The sequence below is a fragment of the Hemicordylus capensis genome, chromosome 12 (assembly GCF_027244095.1).
Source record: "Hemicordylus capensis ecotype Gifberg chromosome 12, rHemCap1.1.pri, whole genome shotgun sequence".
Lineage (NCBI taxonomy): Eukaryota > Metazoa > Chordata > Lepidosauria > Squamata > Cordylidae > Hemicordylus > Hemicordylus capensis.
This window is the reverse complement of record NC_069668.1, coordinates 13,674,291-13,686,187: the sequence shown is the minus strand read 5'-3', so window position 1 is coordinate 13,686,187 and position 11,897 is coordinate 13,674,291. Positions and strand designations below refer to the sequence as shown.

The following is an 11,897-nucleotide window of genomic DNA, read 5'->3' as shown; positions in this document are numbered from 1 at the left end:
GCGGCTTCCTACGTCCCTGTGGATGAAAAGGATCGATCCACTCACTTCTGATAGAGAGCCGTGCTTGGGATGGGACCCTCTCTACTTGTGGGGCACAGGCAAATTTGCTCCCCCTGGCCCCCCCTAAGAAAAGGCCCTTGGCCAGAACCGCTTTGGGGACCAGCCTTCCCTCTGGCAGGGTATTCCCAGACGTTGTGGACTACAACTCCCAGAAGCCTCAGCGGCGATGGCTTTGGCTTGGGGGTTCTGGGAGTTGTAGTCCGCGACATCTGGGAACCCCCGTGAGAGGGAAGACTGTCGGGGACAAGGATGGGAAGGGAGGGCGGGAGAGAGAGAGGGGGGGTCAGCATCCGTCCAGCGCCAGGGCCCGAGGCTAGCCTCTTCCCCCATGCAGAAGAGGCTAGCGTTTCCCCACAGGGCGGAGGCCCAGTTGGAGCCCTTGAAGAGGAGGCCCCTACCGTGACCCCAGGATGCCACCGGCCCGGGTCCCCCTGAGCATGGCGCCCGGTCCTCAGGCCCCCCAGAAGATGCCGCTAAGAAAGATCAGAGAAAAGGAGGGAGATAAATAGATGCCGCAATGGCAGGACTCCTCGCGAGTAAGACCTTCCTGAGCCAGCCAGGCAGGAAAGGGCGGGGCTCTTGCCAAACTTAAGAACCGCTCCCGGGAATCCGGGCCCTTCTGAGAACTGGGTTCCTTCCTGCCATCTGGGGCGTGTTGCAGAGGCTCTCCAGTGGGTCACCCCTGCTGCCTGCCTGCCTGCCCCACTGGTGGGTGGGGGGGCCAAGCACTTTCTTTGCAAGGTAAGGCTGCAACATCTGGGGCTTTTCGGTTTCGGGGGGGGGGGGAAGCAAAGTGACTAAGAAGGGACACGGCGAATGTCTACAACATCATGCGTGGTGTGGAGAGAGTGGAGGAGTTTTTCTCCCCCTCTCACAGCTTTAGAGCCGGAGTTTGTCATCCCATGAAACAGACTGCCAGGAAATTTAGGGCCCACAAAAGGAAGGGCGGAATGGATCTGTGGGATTCTCTGCCACCGGATATGGGGATGGCGGGACCTGGACGAATTCATGGAGGACACGTCTCTTGGTGGTTAATGGGGTGGGTGGCTCTTGGCGCCTTCCATCCAGGCTCAGAGGGTGGGGTGCCTCTGAATCCCAGTTGCAGGGGAGCAAAGGCAGGCGTGGGGGCATGCTTTTCTCTCTTGCTGCTGGGAAGAGCCAGCGTGGTGTGGTGGTGAGAGTGCCGGACTAGGACCGGGGAGACCCGAGTTCAAATCCTGATTCAAGCATGAGACTTGCTGGGTTTTGACTCTGGGCCAGTCACTTCTCTCTCTCAGCCTAACCTACTCCACAGGGTTGTTGTGAGGAGAAACTGAAGTATGTAGTATCGATCAAATTTGACTGTATTTGCCTGAGTCCAAGACGAGGCTCCCCCGCCCCAGATAAATTGGGGGAGCATCTTAAATTCAGAGGCCTCTTCCTTTGGGGTGAATGCGGACTGAACAGGTTTGAAACCTGTATTTAGCCTGTATTAATTTCCGTTTAACAGGTTTGACCTGCATTGTTAAAGGGGCCCGTCTTAAAATCCAGAGTCATTGTCTATTGGGGTAAATACGATGGTAGCTGGAGTGTTTCTGAAAGGTTTGACAGCTTTGAAAACACGCTGGCAAATGAGCCCAGGGCAGACCCGATGACGGTCAGGGCCAGGAAATCATGGGATTGCACTGGATTGCAGGGAGGGAGGGATTGCAGGGAGGGAGGGATTGCAGGGAGGGAGGGATTGCACTGGATTGCAGGGAGGGAGGGATTGCACTGGATTGCAGGGAGGGAGGGATTGCAGGGAGGAAGGGATTGCACTGGATTGCAGGGAGGGAGGGATTGCAGGGAGGAAGGGATTGCACTGGATTGCAGGGAGGGAGGGATTGCAGGGAGGGAGGGATTGCAGGGAGGGAGGGATTGCACTGGATTGCAGGGAGGGAGGGATTGCAGGGAGGGAGGGATTGCACTGGATTGCAGGGAGGGAGGGATTGCACTGAAAGCAGGATTTGTGTCCGTCCGTCCCCCCCAGATGGTACCCGCCATCCCAATGGTGTCACGGACTATCTGCCACCTGGGACGAGAGGCTGGTCTAGTGTTTATTTAGGGTGGGGGGGGTCATCCAAAGGGGGTCTCTTTGCAGGACAAGCCTCACCCCCCTCTGAATCCTTTCTGAGAGGTGTCCACCTTAAGGCCCCTTACAGTGGTTCTCAGAAGAGTCGGGACCTGGAGGGGAGGGAGGGGCGGTGATTCCGTGGCCCCTTGTATGCCGAAGGTCCTCCGCTCTGGGGTGGGGCCCTTGCTTGGCACCCGCCGGTGGGGCCTCCACCAAGGGCCGTGTCTGCTCTGCACTCAGGCTTCTGGGGACGGGAGCCTCTGCTGGGCAGGCAGAAGGCCCCAGGTTGCCTCCTTGGCAGCGTCTCTCCAAGGAGGGCTGGGAAAGACAACCCCCCCCGCCTGTGGAACCTCGGAGAGCCGTTGCCGGGCAGGGTAGGAGACACTGAGCTAGATGGACCAAGGGCCTGACTCGGTCGGCAGCAGCGCCCTAAGGGATGGGGGCCACAGCTCAGCGGAGGTCAACATCTGCCCCCATCTGCCCCCAGGTTCCGCCCTCAACCCCTCCAGGCAGGGCTGGGAACAGACCTCGAGAGCTGCTGCCCGTCCGTGCAGACAATCCTGACCTGGACGGACCAGCGGCTGGACTCGGTATTTGGCAGCTCCCTATGACAGCGGCGGTGATGTTCGAACTACGCGGGGGGGGCGCGCTCCAGCAGGTCGGGGGGGGCAGTGGGCCGGAGGAGCTGGGGGAGGAAATTCGGTCCCCCCCACCCCACCCCGGGTCTCTTCACAGCCTCCGGAGGAGTCCACCACGCTGCATCCTGCCGGTTCCTCCGCCGCGTCTCCAGGGCAACCGTGGCTTTAGATTGTTACTGTGTGGATGTGGTCTAGTAACAGTCTACAGCCATGGTTGCCCGGAGTGGACGCCCAAGCATCGTTGGAGGGAGGGGGGGCATCCCGGCCCCTCCACCCCAGGCCCCCCACTGCAGAGACCAGCCGGGCAGGGAGGGCAGGGTCCGGCCTCCCCCTCCCTGGGCCCTGCAGTGGGCGCTCTGAGCCTCTGGGCGGCTTGCGGGGGGGTGGGATGCATTTTCTCTCGTGACCTGGCGTGGCTGGGGGGTGGCTCTGAAAGGCAATGACAGCCTGCACTGCACCCCCAGGTTAACAAGCGGGCTGCAAATTGAGCGACACTCGAGGAGCACAGATACCCCACCGGCACCGGGTGGAGGGAATGCATATTTATTTACAGCTCCGGGAAATGCACATTCTCCATTTATTCACAGCAGGACAGGTCATCGGGGTGCAGATTTCCCCCCCCTTCCCCACAAACACTTGAGTCCCCCCTTATTTTAGGGAGCCCCTTCTCTGCCAATAATCGAATAAACCCTACCGTCTGCACACCCGCACACCCACCCCTGCACCAAAAAAAAAAAAAAGTGTATTGGGTTGAGTTTTCTGCTTTGCATGCAGGAGGTCCCAGGTTCGATCCCTGGCAACATCTCCAGGTAGGGCTGGCAAAGACGCCTGCCTGGAACCTTGCAGGAGCTGCTGCCAGTCTGTGCGGACAATCCTGAACGAGGCAGACCAAAGGCCGGACTCGCTATGACGCAGCGTCCTCTGTAAGTTTTCTCTGCCCACGGATGTTTCCCAGGCTGCAAGGTTTAGGCTCGCTATGGGCCTGCAAAGGAAGCAGGGATTTTGTCTTTGCTCTTTCTGCACACACACACACACACACACACACCCAGGGCCACATAACTCAACGCAACACGGTGGAATGGTCACTTCTCTTCCTGGCAGGGCTGCCGTAGTCATCGGAAAGGGTTTCTGGATGCTGGAGAGAAACACCAGAAAAATGGGGGGAATGGATTAAAGCAACATTCCCACTCCAGTTCCTGGAAATTTCATAGCCACTGCTTTCCTGGCATCCTGGGCAAGAACGCCAACTCCTGGACCGTCCAGGCCATTTCTGGACATGCCGGGGTCATCCCAGCTCCTGTCCTGGGCTACTTGACTCCTCCAATAACGCTTTTCAACCGCAACCCAGTTCTCAAAGTGGTCTGCCTAGATAAACGAATGAGGAGAAGGTGGCTTCCCCTCCCCAAAGGGCTCACAGTCTGGAAAGAAGAGACACTCGCAACCGTGGAGGGGGTGCTGTGCAGGGGCTGGATAGGGCCGCTTGCTCCCCCCCTGCTAAATACAGGGAGGATCGCCGCTTTTGAATAGTGCCTCCCTGAGCCTGCCTTCTATGCTCCGAGCAGAACCCTAAAGAATCCAGAGTCGGCACGCAGTTTGTGGGTCACCGCTCGAGGTCTCTGTAACAGGGATGCCCAGATGATGTTGACTACAGCTCCCAGCATCCCCAGCTGCAATGGGATTGGGGGGTGATGGAAGGTGTAGTCAACAAGATCTGGGGGTTAGGGTTAAGGGGACGCTGGTCACCAGCACCTACGTATCCCATCAGCCTCTCACAGCCACGGGAGCCACGGGAGCAAGAAGGAAACACACACCCCCACTCCTGGCCACGCGCCTTCCATGGCAGCATCCCTTCGCTGCTGCACCCTTTCCGACAAGCACCAGACTTGGGCAGCCGAGAGGGCCGGGCCTTTCCAGGGCACCCCTGTGGTTGCCCTCCCATCAGGCATGCTGCCCAAGAGAGGTGATGCTCTTCCGGGGAGGTCAGAAGGGGCGGCTCTGCCTCCCTGAACAGCAGGAGCTTGTGTGCAGACTCCGACCCACACTGCACATAAACCCTTACTGTTGGGGGCCTGGCAGAGGGGCTGGGGCTGGGCCGGCCCGGGCAAGCGTCCGCAGAGAGCAGGGGGAGGAGGGTCCATCTGCCGGAGAGGTGTCCGTCCGAGGGGCCCAGCGGCCTCCCATCCGCCCGGTGAGCATCTGCGAGACCAGAAGAAGAGGGTCGAAAGAAACACAGGCCGTACCTGGGCAGAGAGAGCTGGGCCGCAGTGGCTCAAGCTCCGGTCAGCTCTCGCTTCCATTCCTGCGCTGCATGGTCCGTGGGGCTGCCTTTGGAAACGGGCCGGACGCCGCAGCCGGTCCAAATCAGGGCTGCAGGGTGATGAACCGGGACGGGACGTTTGGGGCCGATGACGCCACCAGGGCTTGGCTCCCAGCCCGTTTCCGGGCCCAATTCAAGGTGCTGGTTTTAACCTTCGAAGCCCTAAATGGCAGTGGAGCAGGTTACCGGAGAGAGCGCCTGGCCCCCGATGTCCCCACCCGGACCTAAAGCTCTTCTTCGGAGGCCCTGCTCCGAGGGCACCTACCAAACAAGCTGAGGTGGGATGGCTACCAGGGAGAGGGCCTTTTTGGTGGTGGCACCCCATTTAAGGAAACAGCCTCCCCGGTGAGGTTCGCCTGGCTTCATCACTTTGTTCTTTTAGACAAGAGGTAAAGATCTTTTTGTTCGCTCGGGCCTTTTCCGTTTTAAAAATTGTGATCTGATTGTAACTGATTTTTAAAAATGTCTTTTAATTTGCTTTTGTACTGCATTTTGTATTTTCTTCCTCTGCCGCCCCCCCTCCGCCCCCTTTTTTGGACTTATGCTTTAATGTGTGTTTTTTATTTCATGCTTTAATGTTGTGTTGTGAGCTGCCCAGAGAACAGTTTGTTATGGGGCAGCTCACAGATGATGATGATGATGATGATGATGATGATGATGATGATGATGATGATAGTGGCTTCGCTTTACATTGTTCCAAAGGTGTTTCTAGGAAGTGATTTAATTGGCATTTTTTAAAATGTCCTTTTAGCACTGCCCCTGCGGAAGGCCTCTGTGGCTGAAAGGCGTTGGGTTTCAGCCCGTGCTTCACAGCCCCGTGTGAGCCCTGTGGCTTGCCACCGCCACGTTCGCTGAATGTGTGAGCGGGGAGCACGTGGCACCTGCGCCAGGCCACGGGTTGATCCACCGCGGGTCGTCTAAGAGCCAGCCCCGCACAACTTGGACAGGTGCACAGCGCGATTGCTGGCAACGTCGACAGGTGGTGCTCAACGGGCGGCCGCCTCTCTGCACTCCCACTCACCCCTCCTTTATCCCGGCCCCCAGGCGGTTTGGGTCAAACGGCAGTCCTCTTTGCACAGAGGCCACGGTGAGGGTCAGGAGGAGGGACTGCTTGCTGGGCCCATCTCCTCCATGGCACGGACTGGTAATGGTTCCCTCCAGGAGGGAAGCGCCAAAGGTCTGCTGGGAGGGGCTTCGCACAGGGAGCTGGCCAGCTTACCGGCCTTGCGAGAGGCTCCATCCGTGCTTGCCGGGAGGAAGCGCCTCCACCGGGAAGCCAAGAGCCGGATTCGGCATCTGTTTTGATCATGAGACCCTTCCTGACCACGGAGAGGCACAGCAGCGGTACAAATCCTTGCGGTTTGACCCAACCCAGCGTTCTGCCTCCGACCGTGGCCAGCCAGACGCCTCTGGGAGGGAAGCCTGGCAGGGGAGCACCCTCCGCTGTTTCTAGTCCCAGGATCCAATGTTCAGACTTGTGGGTATATGCAGGTGAGGGGGTGCCAGATTTAGGCACATGCCTGAGAGGAGAGCTGGTCTGGTGGCAGCCAGCAGGACTGGTCCCCTTAGCTCAGCAGGGGCCGCCCTGGTTGCATTTGAATGGGAGACCAGAAGTGTGAGCACTGGAAGAGATTCCCCTCTTAGGGGATGGAGCCGCTCTGGGGAGAGCATTTAGGCTCCAAGTTCCCTCCCTGGCAGCATCTCCGATGAGATCGGGCTGGGAGAGAGACTCCTGCCTGCAACTTTGGAGAAGCCGCTGCCATTCTGTGCAGACAATACTGAGCTAGATGGACTAAGGGTCTGACTCAGTATATGGCAGCTCCCTATGTTCCTCTCATTATGAAAGGCAATGAATATAATAATAATAATGAGGGGGAAAACTAATTGCCAGATTTTACATACTTGGTTGAAGAATTATGGGGGAAAGTTTCTAAAGCAGACATTCTGATAAGATAAGAATCCAGGTTTATGCAATCCTTTTATCTGTTTATCAATCTGTGTAGAAATAACTGTGTGGAAATGTCACTAGACTTTTTTCAAAAGTCTGTTGCTGGATCGGAAGTTTGATCCAGGACCAGTTTGATTCTGGGATCCTGAGATCAGTTTTGATCGAATTTTGGTTGTTTGATGCACCTTCCCCACAGGATCCAGTGATGCTGTGAAGCCTTTTAAGCTTCAGCATGTCATCATTTGGCCCTGGGGCAAAGGCTGCAATCCTGTAGGACTCTACCTGGGAGTAAATTGAATTAAAAGGGGCTGCCTCGGACGGGGGGGCTGGGACTCCCCCCTCTGGCCCCCCTCCAGACCCCCACAGAAAACTGTTTCCAGCCATGGAGGCTGCATTGGACGACAACAGCACACACACACACACACACACTTGGTTCTGGAAGTCAGGAGTTTCCACCATGGTCCTGGTGGCCCAGAGAACGTGTTGAATCGGTTTCTGCCCCACCTATCTGACTGCCCAGAGAGGCACCCCATAGAGCTGCTGCTGCTGCTGCTACGCTGGAGATTAGGATGGAGAGATGGACTTTCCCCACAAGTGATCAGAGTCGAAGGGAGGCAAGAAAGATGGCTCCCGGTCCCCCAAGGGCTCAGGCCTGCCTCTAGAAACCCACTTGCCACTTTGCACCCCTGGAGAGCAGGACCCGCCCCCCCCCCCCAGCACCCTACAGACCTCCTTCTCCTCGTTTCCCCTGCCCAAAGCAGATCCTCCACCACCCAGCGAGCACTCCAGGCCCCAGGCAGGAGGTTTCCTGCAGAGTCCGGCCCTTGGCCCATCCAGCTCAGGATGGTCTACTCTGACCGGCAGCAGCTCCCCGAGGTTTCACCAAGCAAGAATCTCTCCCAGCCCCTCCCTGCCGCCACCGCCAAATATTCAACCCGGGACCTTCTGCATGCGCAGCCGCTGAGCTCCGGCTCCATCCCTTAAGAAGCTGCTGCCAACGGAGTCCGACCCTTGGTCCAGCCAGCTCAGTGTCGTCTACACTGACCGGCAGTGGCTTTCTCCCACTGAGCTACGGCCCCTGGGGGGTGCGGTGGAGAGCAGGAAGACCGAGGATCCCCGACGCCCGCCTCCCCGCTCTCCCTCCCTCTTCCCCAGTCCTCCTGTGTGTGTGAGAGAGAGAGATTGTGCCTCTGAGTGCAGCTGCATCTGGAAATCATTGCTCTGTCCTCCTTGGCTTTGGAATGTGCCAGCTCTCGCAGGCCTGGCCCAGGGTGGGGAACACGCTGTTCCCATCGCAGGAAGTGCCTTTGCCGCTCAGTCACAGGACGGGGGCCCTGCCGAGAGCCAGAACCTCCGGTGGAGGGCGGGCGGGCGGGCGGGCGGGCGGGTGTGTGTGAGTTGCTCCTCCTTCCCTCCAGCTGCAGGAATGTGGGCCTCCTCTCTGAGCTGGCCTTGCCCTAGCGGGCACGGGGTGTGTGTGTGTGTCCCCTCTGCTAAGCAGGGTCTGCCTTGGTTTGCGTTGGGGCGGGAGGCCGCATGTGAGCGCTGCAAAGGAGTCTCACCCCTGGTAGCTGAGCACAGAGGCACCTTTTTTTTTTAAAAAAAAACAACAACTGGCAGTTCTCTTGTCTTTAGCAGGGGGAGAGCAGCTGGCCCTCTCCGACCCCAGCACAGCACCGCTTTGCAAACTTAGTATACCCCCAGGTTCAGCCGTGGAAGGGATTGGGGCCACCCCTCTGTGGCAGAGCATCTGCCTGCTTGCCTGCTGAAAGTGCCAGGGTTGCTCCCGGGTGGCAGCCTCTCCAGGTGGGGGCTGAGAGAGAGACTCCTGCCTGGGACCCTGGAGATCCGCTGCCCGTCTGTGCAGACGATCCTGAGCTAGATGGACCAAGGGCCGGACTCTGAATAGGGCAGCTTCCCTACGGCCCAGTGGCCTTTGCAGGCGGCGGCATGACGTCAGGATCAGACCTGAGGCGGTGGCGGTGGTGGTGGTGACCGGCCTTAAACCTTCTGGTGAGCCTACCTTAGCTCTGGGGATGGGCATTTCTGTCTGGCACGGCGAGGTGACCGTGGGGTGAGAAATGATCTGCCATTTTCCTCAGTGCCTTCGGGAACTTTGCTGGTGCCCAGCTGGCACTCACGGCAGCATCCGAAATGCCCAAACCAACAATGTACCTAGTAGGTCATTGGATGCATCGTAATGTCGGCAGAAAGGGAATGTATACTTTGGTAAAAGATGGACTTACCCATTGGGTTACTTCATATTGGGATGGATGGGTGGATAGATGGATGGATGGATGGATGGATGGATGGATGGATGGATGGATGGATGGATGGAAGTGCCGTCCAGTTGGTGTCGACTCTTAGCGACCACCGAGATGGGTTCTCTCCAGGATGATGGTCTGTCTTCCGCTGGGCCTTGAAGGTGGTCTCTCCGTGGCGCCTTCATGGCTGTCACGTCATCATCAAGTCCATCATCCACCTGGCTGCGGGTCGTCCTCTCCGTCTCTCTCTCGTCATGTGACACAACGAACAAAATGCTGAAATCGACCAATTGCGGAGACTTGTAGTGCTCAAACCAAAGTTTCGAAGGCTTCTCCAGTCCAATGAAAACCCAATATATCAGTCACTGTCTCATCAGCTGTCATCGAACTTGCATATCAAAGTCCTTCTCGAGTCCAAAACGGAGGTCGTGATCTTGAAGTCCACTTAGTACATCAGAATTGTCTCTCTTGATCTTCGAATGAGGTCATCAGTGTCCCTTCTAACAGGGATTCCCAGATGCTGTGGACGACAACTCCCATAATCCCCAGCCAAAGGCCACTGCAGCTGGGGATGATGGGAGTTGTAGTCAACAACACCTGGGAATCCCTGTTAGAGGGGACACTGGAGGCAACCCACCATGCTTTCAAATGGTCTCTTGAAATAAAGGATGCAAGATGCCAGTGTAACCGTTTAAAATCCAAAAGTACAAATATAAAGTGTCCAATCATCTTTCTGCCAACACTTTCTCTGTCGTCCTTTCAAGAAGCAGAGCTTAGTAGCGCCAGAAAGAAATAAGATGCATGTTCCTTTCAAAGAGTGTGTTCCCTTCAGCTCTGAGTGCTCGATCTGACTTTTCTGTATTTCTTGGGTTTTTTACATCTGCAGTTGTGATGTCTCTTTAAGAAGCAGAGCCCTGGTCGCTATTTAAGAGCAGCAGGTACAGCTGTGGGCTCCTTAGTACATTCTTCCACTCAACGCTCAGGTTGTAGCACTGCTTTTAGGAGCCCTAAGGATCCAGGAGACCCACTTTGCTCTTGTGGCGGCGATGCCAAGGTGGTAAGTTGGCTTCTTGAAAGAAGTAACTTAAACTATTGCTAAGGATCATACAACAGAAGAGGTGGTGTTTTGAGTATGTGCATTTTGCTCCTTAGTAAGGCCAGTGAGAGGTGTAGGCGACTCCTAAGCGCTGCTTCTTGAAAAGACCACAGAGAGAAAGTGTTGGCAAAAAGGTTTTGGATCTGCACTTTTGGATTTTAAATGGTGGCATTAGTATCTTATATCCTTTATTTCAAGAGTCCATTTGAAAGCATGACTGATTACCTCAATTGACGACTGAGACATTTCTAAGTGGATTTCAAGATCACGAGAAGGGCTTTGTTATGTGACTACAGTTATAACTAATAATACAGGGACAGATATATTGGGTCTTCATTTGACTGAGCCTTTGAAACTCCGTTTGAGCGCTACAAATCTCAGCAATTCCTCTTATTTCAGCATTTTGTTAATGGTGTCACTACCCCTTGGGTTACTTCCTACAGTATATTCATCGCTGACCAATGCATACATTTTCTCTCTACTGATATTATAATGCATCCCATTATCTCTCAGGTGCCTCATTGTGTTCTGTGTTTGGGGTCTGCATTTTGGTACCTCCCCTTCTTCTGGTCTATAACTGCAGTATCTGAGACATGGAAAGGATTCACAGTCGGCAGCTACTATGAATAATTATATACTGCTTTTCAACCAAAGGTGGTTTACACATAAAAATAAATAATAAAGGGAAGTGGCTTCCTGTCCCCAAAGGGCTCACAATGTATATGGTAGACCCCATCAACAGCCACCGGAGAGATGCTGTGTTGGGGCTGGATAGGGCCAGTTGCTCTCCTCCTGCTAAATATCAAAGTTACCACTTTTTAAAATGGTGCCTCTTTGCTCAGCTAGCAGGGGAACATAGGAAGTTGTGTTCTGCCTTGATCCATCTAGCTCAGTATTGTCTTCACAGACTGGCAGCAGCTTCTCCAAGGCTGCAGGCAGGAGTCTCTCTCAGCCCTATCTGGAGATGGTCTGCCAGGGAGAGAACTTGGGACCTTCTGCCTGCAGGTGCTTTTCTCAGAGTGGCCCCATCCCTTAAGGACGGTTCGCTTAAAGTGCTCACGTGGTCCCGTTCAAATGCCAAATCAGGGTTGACCCTGCTTAGTAAAGGGGATAATTCATGCTTGCAGCCACTTAATGGTGCAGTGGGGAAATGACCTGACTAGCCAGCCAGAGGTTGCCAGTTCGAATCCTCGCTGCTCTGTTTCCCTGACTATCGGAAACACCTATATTGGGCAGCGGAGATATATATTAGATGCTGGAAGGCATCATCTCCTACTGTGCGGGAAGAGGCAATGGTCAGCCCCTCCTGTATTCTCCCAAAGACAACCGCAGGGCTCTGTGGTCACCACAAGCCGAGAGGGACTTGATGGCACATTTTACCTTTACCCCAAGGAGCCTGAAGCAGCAACTGTTCCTCTTCCTTCCATCCTCAAGAACTGGGACCATCCAGCCACTGGGATCTCAGCTCAAGCCACTCGGCAG

General features: G+C 55.8%; 1 long non-coding RNA gene across 1 annotated transcript; it reads right to left on the bottom strand.

Moving 5' to 3' along the window:
- Positions 1–3,353: 3,353 nt before the first annotated feature.
- On the bottom strand, positions 3,354–11,897 carry LOC128336061 (uncharacterized). Its single transcript, XR_008311825.1, has 2 exons — positions 11,796–11,897; positions 3,354–3,772 (listed from the first exon to the last, which is right to left on the bottom strand). It is a non-coding gene; the product is annotated as an uncharacterized LOC128336061 (long non-coding RNA).